The sequence below is a fragment of the Sarcophilus harrisii genome, chromosome 4, assembly GCF_902635505.1.
Source record: "Sarcophilus harrisii chromosome 4, mSarHar1.11, whole genome shotgun sequence".
Classification (NCBI taxonomy): domain Eukaryota; kingdom Metazoa; phylum Chordata; class Mammalia; order Dasyuromorphia; family Dasyuridae; genus Sarcophilus; species Sarcophilus harrisii.
This window is the reverse complement of record NC_045429.1, coordinates 181,438,905-181,454,700: the sequence shown is the minus strand read 5'-3', so window position 1 is coordinate 181,454,700 and position 15,796 is coordinate 181,438,905. Positions and strand designations below refer to the sequence as shown.

Here is a 15,796-nt window from a genome sequence, read left to right as displayed (position 1 = left end):
TGATTAGCCCCTTAAGGTCCAATCATGTCACACACACACACACACACACACACACACACACACAAACACATCCTCTCCATCTCTAATTCAATAAATTCCAGTGGTCTTATTGCTCTCTGGAGCAAACACAAAATGCTTGGTTTGGCATTCAAAGCTGTTCATAATTTCATCTCGTCTTATGGCAACTTGGAGTCAGGAAGATTGTCTTTTTAAAATCCAAATCTGGCTTTAAATCACTTAATTTCACTTGCCTCAATTTCCTCATCTGTAAAATGAACTGAAGAAAAAAAAATGGCAAGCCACTCCAACATCTCTGCCAAGAAGTACCCAAAAGGGCTTGCAAAGAGTCAGACAATCTAAACAACATCTCATATGACTTTGGGAAAGTAACCTAGCCCTCTCCTATCTTTCCAGTCTTTTAAGAGAAGTGATATCAAGAATACTGACAAGAGAAATCACCTTCAGACAGAAAGTAGATTTGCAGTTTCATGGGCAACCTTTTTTTTTTTACTATGTTATAGAATGAAAGAAAGGAGCTATGTGTTGTTGGGTAAATTTGATCACTGAAAACTCCCAATATATCTTGGGTTTTTCTGCTAAAATTTTTTCTTATGGACCATATTTTAAATCCCAGTCACTCTGGCTCTCACTGAACTGCTTTGGCCAGAAATCCTGAGGGTATTACCCCCCCCCCATACTGATTATTTTTACTAGGCAAAAGAGGCCATTCTTTGCCCCTTTTCTTACTTAGATTAATTACTGGTTAGGCATTGCCTCAATCAAACTGTGAACTGTTCAAGACCTTAGCTTAAAAAAGGTCAAGGTCTCCCACTACACATCCAGAGCTACCTCCTGTCATCTTGATCTATATCTTGTCACTGGATCCAGATGACTTCAGAGGAGAAAGTGAGGCTGCTGACTTTTCAGAGTCCTCCCCCCTTGCATGTCATGGTTTCACCTCTCTGATATCATGGTCCTCTGAGAGAATGAAGGACAAAAACAATGTTATACAAAGGCTTTTTTATTCTATAAATTAAAAACAAAATAAATAAATAAAAGAATTCCTAATGGTAATATATATATATATATATATGTATATATATAAAATAAATATACCTTACTCCAATACTATGATCTAGTTCCCAGAGCAAGACACTCTTCTCTTGGCTCTAAACTTTTTCTCTGGCTTTTCCCCATGCCTGGAGTTTGCTCCCTCTTCAATTCCTATTTTTGACTTCCCTGGCTTCCTTTAAGTGCCAACTAAAAATCCTGTCTTTTACAGGAAGTCTTTCCCAACTCCCTTAATTTCTGTCTTCTATCTTCAAATTATTTTCTGTATATCCTGCCTATTGTTTACTTTGTGTATATTTACTTTTGTATTGTGAGATTGGATTGTGAGATCACTAAAGGCAAACACTTCTTTTTACTTCTTTTTTTAGTATCCCAAGCACTTAGCCCAGTGCCTGGGACATGTCATTGTTCAATCCTTCAATCATGTCCAACTCTTCATGACCCTTTGGACCATTGCATGCCAGTACTGTCCAGGAGATTTTCTTAACAAAAATACCAGTGGTATGCCATTGACTTCTCTAACCTATTACATAGTAGGTGCTTAACAAATTTTTGTTGATTAGATAAATAAAGAACTGCAAAAAAGAATAAAATTAAAGGATGATATCAAGGAATTATGTGGCAGGAGCAAATGATGATAGGTGAAGAGCCAGGGTGCTCCATTGATACTATACTGATATCAGGAAAATTGGAGAATGAATGCACCCTTTGTGGTGAACTTTCAGGAAGCCATGGATGAGAGTCACATAAGATGAATCAGCATGGAAAGGTTATGAGCACTAAAGGAACTTCAAATTCATGAAATCCCAAAATCCATTTAAGTTTTTGAGTATGCCGGGATAGAAATGCAAGCTAGATTACAGCAAATCAAAAAGAGAAATGTTTTCCTTTAGATTCATTTCTTCAAAATAAACCAAAATGCCTTTTCAGGCTTACTGTGTGTAAGTTTAGGATAGTTACTTTGGGTATAGAGGTAGAGCAGGCAGGTGAGACTACTTCCCCTTTACTCTCATCACGTCCCACTTCTTCAAGGATGGGTGTTCTTTTGACAGTGATTCAGTTGTGAATTTCCCATAGTTCAACTCCCACCACCTAAGGTCCAAGAAGGTTGGGAACCTGAGGTTCTTTGCATGGCCTGGCTGGCAGCTAGTCAGACTTTTCCATTTTCATAATGAAAAATGAGCAACAGCAGGGCATTGCTTGTGCTCCATCACTTGGAACTGGAACAGACCCAAAACATGGAGCTGGCCCCTAAGAAGCAGCTGAAGAGTGGCAGTGCTGGCATAAAGCATAAGGTTGGATTCCTATTATCATCTCTACAGTCGATTGCTGGGAGGCAAAGTGGTCCAAATGAGTAGGAGGTAGAGAATGGAGGAGGAGTTTGGCTTATTGCCTGAAATGCAATCTTAACAATTTATTTTGCCACCTGCTGCCCCTGGTGCATAGTCATGGATTTGGGACTTTAATTTGAATGTGCATGGAATGAGACACTTAGTTGAATGCTGTTGGAAACTCTGATAGTGGTTGGGTGTTTTGCCCCACAATTACCTGAGTGTGTTGATTAAAATATAATAGAACAAAATTTATAGAAAGTATTAAAGGTGGCTGCCTCCTTGGATTAGTTTTACATTTTAGATTATGGGGTTGTGGTTTGGAGATAGAAGGGACCTTAGAAGCCAAGTTCAACCCTTTCATTTTACAGGTGAGAAAAGTGAAGCACAGAATGACTTGCCCAAAAGTCATATAACTAGGATTTTCTAAGGTAGGATTTGTTTCACTCCAAATCCTGAATGCTGCTAATGGTACAATGATAATGGCCAGGTGGTACACTATATAAAACATGAAAGAAGTCAGGAAGATCTGAATTTTAATCTTATCTCAGATCCCTAGTAGCTGTGTGACCATAGTGAAATAATTTAATCTCTAAGGGTCTCAGTTTCTCCAATAATAGTACCTACTTCATACATTGTGAGGATCTATTAATTTAAAAAAAGTGCTTTACAAACTTTAAAGTGCAATATAAATGCTCACTCATTATTGGCAGTGGAATGGTGATAGAAATCTCAGTGATACTTTAACCCAAAAGTTCTTAACCTTTTTTGTGTCATGAAACCCTTGGATAGTCTGGTAAAAACTAAAATATTCCTCAGAATAATGCTTTTAACTGCATAAAATAAAATATATAGGATTGCAAAGGAAACCAGTCAGATTGAAATATAACTATCAAAAAAATTTTTAAGTTCACAGACCTTAGCTAAGGACCCCCTGCTTTAAAGCAATTTTGCACAGTAAGAAAAATATCTTCTATACGGGGAAAATAAGTCAATGCTATGCAATGAAAGAGTTCTTCACAAATTCTCATACAGAGGACCTACATTTTTCATCACCATCCTATAGCTGTCACACTTGTATTTCCAGAAAACAAGATTGATTTCTTTGTAAACCAATGATGTTAATAAATCTTTTCCTTTGTGGGCCATTTTCCATAGGAAAATGTCATGAAACATCACACTTCATTGATTGAATTCTGGGGTTAGATGCCTCTTAGGCAGCCACTTGGAAAGCAGGGGCCTCTATTTTGAGCAAAGATACTGAAAGATGGCATTCCCTGATCTGTTTCTGAGCAACTCTGGGAATCACAGCCTTGAAAAAATAAATGAAACCGTTTTGACATCAGAAAGTCTACCAGGGTTTAGGTTTTTTTTTTCTTACTCTGAGTCATGGAATATGATGGACTGATGAAATTAACTGAGGATTACCCAAAGGATAATAGAGAGGTACACGGTGGACATGAGTAGGCTGTGACACATTACAAATAAAGAGAAGTGGAGCAAAAGATGTCAAGAAAGTGAACAAAAAAGAAGATGAATCAGTAACATGTAAGAGCAACAGATAAGTCAAATACAGCTCACTTTTTCCATTGCAAGACCAAGAGATTTTAAAGCAAGTCCCCAGGATGTTGGGTCAATACCTACAACAAATTTGTGGGAGGACATAGATGATATTCACACAGAATAGATAGATATGGATGGGTTGCATTCTGTATTCAATGGAGAAAATATCCATGTTAATGAGATCACAGATCCATTTGAAACATGAATAATTCATTCACTCAACAACCAATTTATTGAATGAATGCTAACTTTAAAAAGCTCACTGCTGGGGATTGAAAAGGGCAAAATGAAGGGTAAATAATGAGATCTATGCAAGCCATGAAGGAGAGTATGGCATATTGTAGTAGATTCTTTATTCAATTTTCTTTAAGCACATTTATTAAATGCTTACCATGTGCAATTACTGCCTTAACGATACATAGAAAAAGGAACTTCAAGGAGCTTACACTCTATTTTAAGCAAAATACCTGGCACATAGTGGGTACTTAATAAATATTGACTCATATATCCCTTGACCCATATTTTGCATACATCTTGTTCCCAGAGAACCCGAAAACATAAAAGAAGAAATATTAAGCTATGTCATCTATAGCATACTAAATTTGAGCAGTAGACAAATCTAAGAATTTTGATGTATTTTTCCCCTGAGACAATTGGAATTAAGTGACTTGCCCAGGGTCACACAGCTAGGAAGTATTAAGTGTATGAGGCCAAATTTGAATTCAGGTCCTCCTGACTTCAGGTTGGTTCTTTATCCACTGCGCAGCTAACTGCCCCATTTTGATGTCATTTTTAAAAGATGTTCTAGAATTAATTGTGTTTGATCAAATCCCAGAATCTAGAATCAAATATGCTGGAGTTACAGAGGACGTCCTATATCGTTCTCTTCTCTTTTATCTGTAAGATTCATGGGATGTTGGGGAAAGACTATGCTTTCTTCGATATAATTCAATTTAACAAGAATTTTTTTTGGACAGGCAAATGAGGTTAAGTGACTTGCCCAGGGCCATATAGCTAGAAAGTGGTAAATATTGGTGGTCAGATTTGAATTCAGGTCCTCCTGACTACAGGACTAATGCTCTATCCACTATCCCACCTAGCTGCCTCCTAACAAGCATTTATTAAGAACCTACTGTATCCAATACCAGGTGCACAGTGGATAGAGCACAAGAACCTGAATCTGGGAATCTGAGTATAAAGTCAGTCTCAGATACTGCCTGTGTGACCCTGGACAAGTCACTTAACCCTAATTGCCTCAGTTTTCTTCATCTATAAAATGAACTGGAGAAGGAAATAACAAACCACTCTAATATCCTTGCCAAAAATGTCTTGTAGTCACCAAAGAGTTAGACAAGATGGAAACAACTAAACAATGATAATATCCAGTATACTGTGTAAGGTGCCAGGGATTCAATAATTAAAAATATATAGCCCTGTCTTCACAGAGCTTAAAGGAGAACAAAATATGTATATCAATAATCATAACATAAAATAAAATAAAATAAGCTACTCAGAATGATTTATAAGCCAATAATGAAATACATTCCCCTGTACTCAGTAGAGAAGTGGGGAATTACATATACAAAAGTAGGCTGTAACACATTACAAATAAAGAGAAGTGGAGCAAAAGATGTCAAGAAAGTGAACAAAAAAGAAGCTACTTTTATAAGCCGATAATGAAATACTTTCATCAGCTGGTTTTGCTTAAATGTTTTTTCCTTGTTGCAAAGAAAGTTCAGTGGGAGAAGAATAAAATAAGAATGTACTCAACATGAAAATAAAAATCAATACTAAAACTTTTTAATTAAAAATAAAATAAGCTTCTAAGAGAGGTGATATTAGAATGGAGAATAGGAGAGAACACATAGCATAGCCTTAAAAGATGAGTAGGTAATTGTTGCTTCATTTTTGGCAGTCAAATTTTGTAGTAGACTAACAATATTTCAAGTGATCAATAAGGTATTCTTAACTTTTCACCCAAAGTTGGAAACTGTCACCAGGACATCACTGAAATATGTCCATGTACCATTAAGAGCCAAAAATTTGGTTTTTAAAATTAAAAGTATACCTTGAGGAAATGAAGTATAATATAATTCAAAACAATAATAGCCTTATAAGAAAGAACATTATAACTGATCATCTTGTGAGTGGAGTGTATGTTAACTTTTCATACATAGATATTATGTATCTAATAGGTTTTTACTGTAGTGATTTGTTTCCTTTGTAGTTTGTAATTTGGAGAAAGAGAAACAGAAAAGGAGAAACAGACAGAGACAGAGACACAGAAACAGAGAGACATACACAGAGAGAGAAAGAGAATCACCTCCACACAAAAATGACAATGAAATTGAATTCAAAGGGAACAGAAAGTCAGGGAAGAAGAAATTTACAAGATAATTTTATAATATATTTAAAAGTAATAATAAGTTGTACATAACAGATTTATAGTTTCATGTACATTCATCTGTTTTATTATACATTTTAGAAATGCTTTTTTATTCCATAAATTAAAAATAAAATAAATGAAAAAATCCTAATTTCTAGAAGGAAGAAGACATAGCCTGAAGTGAAAATGATAAAATTCTTTTTTTCTTTCTCTAAATGCTTTCTCATTTGAGAACCTAGATATTGATATGAAGAATTGGAAGCCAGTGTTTGCCATCTGGAGAGGGACAGGGTGAGAAACAGGGAGAAGGAAATATCATTCCTTTTTATGAATAAATGGATGATTGCCACTAGTCTTTACTCATATAAACCCTCCAAAATTCCTTTTATTTATCATAATTGACTGGAATATACTTCAATCTTGGTGAGTAGTCTATATCATGGCACCTTTCTTTATGCTCTTAGTATAAAATGAATCATCATTCTCTAGGAAGCATTTGAAAGGACAATAGCATCAAGCCTAACCATTGAACAGCTCTGGAATGCTGAAAGCAGACTTTGATACATAGTTCATTTAGAAGTTGGGAGAAGAAATAGGCTGACAACTACTTTGTGACTTGGCACTTAGATGTGTTTTGTTCCTCAGGGATTCTATATTTAGCTAGATTGCAAAGGTATTGAGGCAGATGAGGAAGAATAGCTCTGAGAACAGCACATTGAATTTTCCTTTGCTGTCTTATATCTCAAAAAAAAAAAAGAAGTAATTTAACATGCATATGAGAAAAGGGCATTTCCCCCAATTTTTAATAATGAAAGAGAGACCAAAGAAGTGCTTTCAAATACACATTAAAGGTTATTTGCCTGTACAGAAAAGATGGAAAGTGTTGCTAGGCAACAAAGTCATCCAGACAATGGTGGTCCATGAAGGGTAAGAGAGTTTCATGAGTCTTTCAGAATAAATTCTTGTCATAACAGGAATCAGACTGACAAGCTCCTTTCAGACATTTGGCTATGATAGGAAATGACAGGCAGGTTTTTTTTATTCTACAAGAGAAATTAAACAATTGATGGATTGATAGATGTAGAGCGACATGATGCTTTTGAAAGATATGCAATCCATATTCTACGTAGTTAATTATTTTTATAGTTTCAGAAGAAATTGTTCTTATTGAAGCAGATACTTTTCCCTCTTCTCAAGCTTGTTTTGGTGGTAGAATATGATGGCCTGATAAAAGCAACTGATTTTTATGTATATTGAAAAACTCTTATGAGCTCAGGGTATTACTGAGTCTGTTCCTCTAGCTTCTGCAAAACTAAAATCTCTAAAATAGAATTTAAAGAAAAAACTTTGGCAATAGCATATCTTTGTCATATTGGGACCAGTATATCTCAAATGTACAGATTTATTCTTGAAGACAGGGAGCATATTCATCAGACCCATAGTTTTAAAATATATCCTGATTACTTTGGGCAAAATATTAGCTTAAAAAAATTCCAGAATGCCAGATAACTTCTTTTTATGAAATATTTGATTCTAATATAAAACTGTCCAAAGGCATATGCAAAACAAAGCAAGAATATAGAAAAGAGACAGAAAATTTATGCCTTTCATTTCAAATCAATTTGACAAATGTTACACATTTCTTAAATACAAGGCACTGTGTTAGATCCTGGGGCTAAAAAGACAAAAACAGAATAATCTTTGCCATTAGGGAACTATATTAAATTGTATTTGAAGTTTAGAGTGAATGACCAAGGAACCTTCTTGCCAAAGCCAAAGCCTCTGGAGTCAAAAGCAGGGAAAAAAGCAGATCCCTGTTAGCAGATCCTGGAACACTATGCCCAGCTGAGTTTGACACTTTTTCCCCCAGTTTGCTTTCTCAGCTATGGTCTCTACATTGCTTATTTGTATAGCCCCAGACAGGAAAATGCATGATGTGCCATTGGTCACTTTTTGCACAGAAAAGGATTTTACATAAGAGAATGGTAGGATAGTGATTTGTCCCAATACTGTTTCTAATTTAACTCCATTGGAAAAGATGAAGAATGAGATCAACAATAAAAATAACTAGTATCATCAGACCCAGGAAATTATAGTTCAGAGCAGATTAATGACTGGCCTCTAGACCCACAGTTAGTAAATGTTGGAGGCAAGATTCAAACTTAGGGCTTATTAACACTAAGCCCAGTACTCTAGTCACTACTCATGCTTCCTACTAGACCAAAATTCCAAAGGGTCATTGCCCAGATCCAGCATCTGCACATTCCTTTCTCTTTTCCTCTCTGATACATATGGTAATATGCTCCCCAGGCATAAATGACCATGTTTCAACTCTGCCCATCAGTTCCTTTGATTCCAACTTTTAGGATGAAGGCTCCATGAGAAAATCCTTAGTTTGGGGCAGGTATAACATGTGCAAAAAGAAGTAGGTGAATAATAGAACCCATTGAACATATGATGAGGAAAACAGAAGTTTCCTGGAAGAGTAGCTAGTACTTGTGGCATTCATCATGGCCATAGCTTCATTTTCAAATTAAGCCATCAACAAATACTTAGTAAGCTCTTACAATGAGCATGACAGAATTGTGTCAGGATTCCAAAGTGAAAGCAATTTTTGCCCTGAGGAAGTTTATATTGCAATGCTGTAAGGTGATTTGATTTCCATTTTACAATTAAGGAAACTGAGGTAGATCATGGTTAAATGACTTGTCCAGAATCACTCAATCAGTAAGTGTCTGAGGGTAGATTTAAACAAAGGCTCAGTGCTCTATCCTTTGTACCACCCAGTTGTCTTTAGGTATCAGAGGTGAAATTCAAAACCAGATTTTTCTAACCTCAAGTTTAGTGCTCTATCTCCTCCAAAGCACTGTCTTTCTAAGAGAGAACCAGGGAGTAAAGTCAGTCTACAGCATGTTGCAGCCACACAATTACTATAAACACTCTCTCTTCATTTCCTGAAGTTCCCTTCCCTTCTACAATTGGTTCCTTTCTATATTTGTGTGAGGAGATATAAAAATTATGGTTTGGTATGATTTGTAAATGAGTTGTTTATCTCCATTTGCTGTTGCTGCTCCTTCACTGAAGGTAACAAGATCTAATCCTAGATAGCCATGATGAATGTCATGTCTATTTAAAGCCTTGAAAATATAGCATAAAACCTAGAAACATTTAAGCCACCAAGCCTGGTGGAGGGAGCATTTCTATGGTTTAAAATTCAATCCATTTGTGAGGAGCCATCTTAAAAGTCTCACATAACTCATGCACATTGTCTTATACCTGATGGGGAAAGTTTGCAACCTTGAACAACAAGGGGCAACTTGGTGGCTCAGTGTATAGAATACTGATCTTGGATCAGAAAGGCCTAAATTCAAATCTGGCCTTAGACAATTACTACAGGTGTGACACTGGGCAAGTCATTTAACTTCTGTTTGTCTTAATCCAGTGAAAATGGCAAATCAATCCAATAGCTTTGCTAAGAAAATCCCATGGATAATATTGGCTTTCTTTGGTCCTTGGGGTCACAAAAAATTGGACACAAGCAAATGAATTGGGCACAACCAAATAACTGAACCACAACATAAATCTGCAGACACTTAGTTGAAGTTTTAACTAAGTAACCCGCCATCTGAAGATACACGATCCTTCAGAGCAAGCCCATAATCTGCGGATGAACCTTAGTTCCTCTGACTGGCTATTGGTTGCTACTTCAGGCCCATTTGTCCCCATTCCAGTGCATTGGGCATATGCCATCTTTCACTCATCTTTAGCTTCTCTTTTATAATTTGTAGGGACCTTGTAAATACAACTTTGTATAAAAATTGGTTTCGTGGAACTTTCCCAAGCCAACAGAGAACATTGGATCATAGAACCATAGCTTTAGAATTCTAAATGATTATAAGAGTTCCCCAGTACAACTCCCTCATTTTACAGGTAAGAAAATTGAGACCCAAAAAGAGTAAATTATTTGCACAAGATTATACATGCAGAAATCAGAAATGGGATTTGAACCCAGATCCAATTCCAGAGTCAGTTTTCTTTCCATTGTATAATGATATCTCCAATTCCCCTGGAAATGGTTAGTGATTTTGGCCAATGACTTGAGGAAGGTGCTAATAAATGATGTTGCACTGCAATTCCCTTTCCTCCCCTGCAACATCTTAGGCATAAAGCATAGGATAACTCATAGGTTATGCTGTAGAACCATAGATGTAGTTCTGAAAGGGAACTAAGAGGATATTAATCTAATCCTTTCAGTTCACAGATGAGAACACTGAAAACTAGAAATAGATATATGGCTAGAGTCACAGAGATAGTAATTAGAAGATGTATTGTTGTTATGTCAATTTAGTCATGTCTGACTCTATGATCCCATTTGAAGTTTTCTTGGCAAAGATGTTAGTGTTGTTTGTTATTTCCATCTCCAGCTCATTTTACAGAGAAGGAATTGAGGCAAACAGTCTAGGGTCACAGAGACCATATCTGAACTCAGATTCTACTGACTCCAGGTCCATTGCTCTATCCACTGAACCAACTAAATGCTTAAATAAACTAACAGATTTCCTTTATTTGACTAGGAATTCCTGCCTTATTCGCAGTCAGCCTTATCTCTCTGTTCCTTTCCAGGGACATTCCTTGCTAATTTATTTCTACCTGTAGCGCTGTATGATTAGTAAATAGTTATAGTATAGCATAGTATACTTATAGTATGCTATAGTATAGTATAGTTATAGTAAATAGTATGATATAGTAAATAGTCATATATTTGGAGTCAGAGAAACTGGATCTGAGTCCTGCCTTGTCTACTTAACTATTTGTGTGACCTTGGACAATAACTTAACTTCTCTGTGCCTCAGTTTCCTTATTAACAAAATATGAGACTACATTGTTTCTAAGATCATTTCCAGGTCTAAAGCCATGATCTTATAATAAACAAACGTTTCCAATATTGCCAAAGTCTTCAGGTCTAGAATCCTCAATTAATCCCAGAATCATGACTTCAGAGATTTCCTGTGGTCAACTGTCTCTCCCTTCCTGTCTGTTTCCCTTATCATTTTCCCCAGATTCTCAAATCTAATAATATTCTTTCCCTCATTCAGATGATTATTCAATTGTACTACCATGCTAATTAGGCCAGACAAGTTCTCAAGAATATGATATTCCACCTACTTACCTTTCATTTCCTTTCTCAGCCATCACCTGAAATCTTTCAAACAGTACTTCTTCCTTCTTGAGTAAAATGATTTAACTGTCAAAACTTAATATATTCTACTAGACCAGTGGTGTGAGCGAGTGTGTGTATGTGTATGTGTATGTTTGACTCCTTTGGAAGTTTGGTAAAGTCTATCAACTCTTTCTCAGAACAATGAATGTAGTAACTACATAAAATAAGATGCATAGAATTGAAAATGAAACTTAAGTTTAATGAAAATACATATATGATTTTTTCCCCACTCAAGTTCACATTCTACCTGACATTTGGTTAAGATTTAGGGGCAGTATCTTTCCTGAGTCCTTAGCACCATAGCATTTCAACAGTTTAACTGCAGATTCCCACTTATTAAGATTTGAGGTACTACATAATAATGATTTGTTTCATGGGAGGAAAAAGAAATACATTCTGTAGCAGTTGCATTTCATGGCAGGATATTGAATTTACATCCTCCTTCCTTAGCTGAAATTAATGTTAAGGGTTCAGGCACTCCTGTAGTCTAAACTCCTTATTATATATATATAAAGAAACTGAAATGCAGAGGTGAACTAACTAGTCTAAAGGTACATAGCTAACCAATGGCAAACCCGGAACCAAAATCCAGAGTCTTTCATTAAAGAATGAGTACACTTATTCTTTCTACATCATGATTTTCCATGTTCCAGTTTTGATATATTGAGAATCATCCTAAGAAATTAAATTGAACTTTTAGGTGAGTTTTGCAAAAGCCACAGACAATACACAAAGGCAAGCAAACAATAAGGAAAAAGTTTAGTAACAGAAATGCATAATATACATGATTAGTGTTATATAATATCAATATATTTTATCTTTTAATACCCAAATTTTCCAGATTGTAGGGGCATTATGTCCCTAATTCCCATAATGGAAAAGGGATAGCTGTAGTTGAATTGATATGGGAAGGGAATGGTGTCATTTTCTAAGGCAGTAGAGGGCAGAATTCAATTTAATTCCACAAAGTATTCACTGGGAACAAGTCTCTAAAAAATGGGATTTGAGGTAATGGTTAAAAAAAAAAAGTAGGTGAAAATTAATTATTCTCAAGATCCAGATAGCAAATGACCAAGATTTATTTCAGAAAGATTCAGTAGAATAGGGATTAATGAGCATTATTTTGGATCTGCCACCAATTTAATTACCATATAGGTTATGTTTCCTCATAGCCTTCTTTGTAGACTTCAAAATGTCTAACAGGTATTATTGCCATATTAATCCTCATTTTGGCTCTGATTCCCGAAGTTGATAAGATAGCTAAAGGTGTCAGATTTTACAAATGGTGAAAGTAAGACAAGTCTAACTTCTTGTCAAGTCTGCAGCAGATTCAGGGTGGGAATTTCAAGTTTCCTGACTCTTAATGCAGTGTTCTACTCCAAATTCCTTGAAAATAATTAGTCTGGGGAAGAAGGAAGGAAGGAAGGAAGGAAGGAAGGAAGGAAGGAAGGAAGGAAGGAAGGAAGGGGAAGGAAGGAAGGAAGAAGGGAGGGAGGGAGGAAGAAAGGAGAGAGGAAGGGAAGAAGGGAGAGAAGGAGAGAAGGAGGGAGGGAAGGAGGGAGGAAAGGAAGGAGAGAGGGAGGGAAGGAAGGAAGGAAGGAAAGAAGGAAGGAAGGAAGAAGGGAGGGAGGGAGGAAGAAAGGAGAGAGGAAGGGAAGAAGGGAGAGAAGGAGAGAAGGAGGGAGGGAAGGAGGGAGGAAAGGAAGGAGAGAGGGAGGGAAGGAAGGAAGGAAGGAAAGAAGGAAGGAAGGAAGAAAGGGAGGGAGGGAGGAATTGCTTGCAAAGTACCAGTTGCTCTTACTCACTTTTTCCTAAACCAAGTTTTAGTCTTTAGTGGGTCAGAATTTGTATGACCATCTATTTGCCCAGAGCAAGTGAGTCAGAATACCAAATAGCCTTGCTCTCTATGTAGACATCATTCCAGCTCTCCACCTCCTGCCCATCATCTTCTTAATCTTTAATTGTAGAATGGTAAGTATCTCAAATGGAATTTGAATCCAGTACTTCCTGACTCCAAATCTAGAACTTCATCTACTACTATATCCTACCTCTAAATGGGAAACCACACCCACATAGACACGTGTACCAACTGAGCTATCTAGTATAAAATAGGGGTAGGGATAGAGATACAGTTGTTAGAGATAGTGATAAGACCTGGGATTGTGATTTCATTTGTATAGGGAGCAGCTAAATCAGTAAAAAGTTTCTGGGATTCCATATTTTGTGCGAAGAATTTAAGGGGGGCAATATTTCATTTTGAAAAGTCTCTTGACTAAGAGGTAGGAGAACTGAATTGCTGACCTGAATCTGCTATTTACTAACTGCATTCCTTTAATTGTGTCTCTTGCCTTCTCTCAGACTCAGCCTTCTCATTTACAAAATGAAGGAATTGAGTCAGATGATTTCTACGGCTCCTTCCAGCTCTGACATTCCATGATTCTTTAGTTTTAAATTACAAATTCATCTGGTCTCTTTACATAAAAAGAGCTACTTGAATGAGACTTGAAAGGTGTTTATAGTCCTATAACTCCTTGGTTGATTCTAACCACTATCCAGAAACCCAGAAACTTGTAACTACAAATCCAGTTTTATTTAAGGAGTCACTCTGCTATCCCCCAAAGCATTTTGAGGGTGTCAGGGAGACATAACCTCTTTATGTGTACACATGTGAAGTTTAGAAATGAATACTTATCCTAATGCAGTATAGGGGATCCATGCCGCTAGAGTGGATTTCATTTTCAGATATATTCTTGATTTCTGCTCTGGCTGACTGCTCGCAAAGATCATGTCATTTCTCATAATCAGATGACAAACGTGTGTAGTCTGGCTAGCCCTTAGTTAATAACCCTACTTTGCTAGTATCCTCAAGAGAAGTATTTCTTAGATTTATAACTTCATAGGGCTTTTTGAAGTTGTAATGGAAGTCTGGCTATAGCAAGTATTACCTGTATACTATAAATGGTTCTAAAGAACACAAGACATTGAGTAATAATAATGGCTAACATGTACATAGCTCTTTAAATTCTTACCTGGGCAGCTAGGTGATTCAGTACTTAAAATGTTAGTTTTGGAAAGAGGTAAATCTGAGTAAAAAAAATCCTTCCTCAGGCATTTACTCCTTGTGTGGTCCTGGACAATGCACTGACCTTCTTTTCAACTCAGTTTCCTCATCTGTAAAATGGGGAGAATAAAAATACTGACTTCACAGAGTTGTCAAGAGATTCAGATAAGTGAGAAATGTTAAGCATTATACAGATAGAAAATTTTAGGTAGCATTTGAATAATAATGGTTAGCTACCATTATTATTTAAATGCTAACTGAAATTTTCTATCTGTATGATTTAGACAAGTGTCTGTGTCATCCTACATTTCAGAATTGCTTCCTATTCTACCAAGGATAAGACTCTTAACCTCTTTGAGCTTCAGTTTCCTTATCACTACTGTATAAATAATAATGCCTACAAAGTTATTACTATCACAAGGGGTTATTGTGAGGATCAAGTCAGATAAGTTATGTAAAATGGTATGATAGTGGTAAAACATTGGAGGTAGAATCAAAAGTTGTTTGTCATTCAGTCATATTCAATTCTGTAACTTCATGGCTTTTCTTGATAAAAATACTCTACTGGTTTGCCATTTCCTTCACTAACTCATTCTACAGACCAGAAAATTGAGGCAAACAGGGTTAAGTGACTTGTTCACAGGCACAGAATTAATAGGTATTTGAAGTCAGATTTGAACTCAGAAAGATGAGTTTATCCACTCTATCCCTTATATCCATAATGCCATTTAGCTGCCCAAGAATCAAAAAGACTTAAGTATAAATTTGAGCTATAACACTTGACTACCTATATCACCTTACACAAATCAAACCTCTCTGGGCTTCTATTTTCTCACTTGTAAAATATGAGGATTGGACTTGATGAATTTTAAATTTCTTTCAAGCTCTAAATCTATAATTCTGCTATAAATTGCTATAAACATTAAAGTAGTGCATAGATGCTAGATATTATTATTATTAATTTGGCTTAACATTAAGAAGTATTGAGGATGCCAAAGAGTGCACCAGGAAAATGCTTTAATTTAGCTTTCTACAAAAAAAAAAAAAAAAGGATTCTATAGAAGACCAGACCTTGCTGATAATTCAGCATTTTAAGGGTAATGCTTATTCTGTTAATTCGAACTTTCTTTTCCTCCTCCAGATAAAGCCTATTTAATCACACG

At 36.1% G+C, this 15,796-nt stretch overlaps 1 protein-coding gene across 1 annotated transcript in view; it reads left to right on the top strand.

Annotated features, from left to right (window-relative positions):
- The window catches only part of SLC35F1 (solute carrier family 35 member F1), a 523,457-nt gene that overhangs the window by 391,374 nt on the left and 116,287 nt on the right, over positions 1–15,796 (top strand). The gene's annotated exons all lie outside the window — the stretch shown is intronic.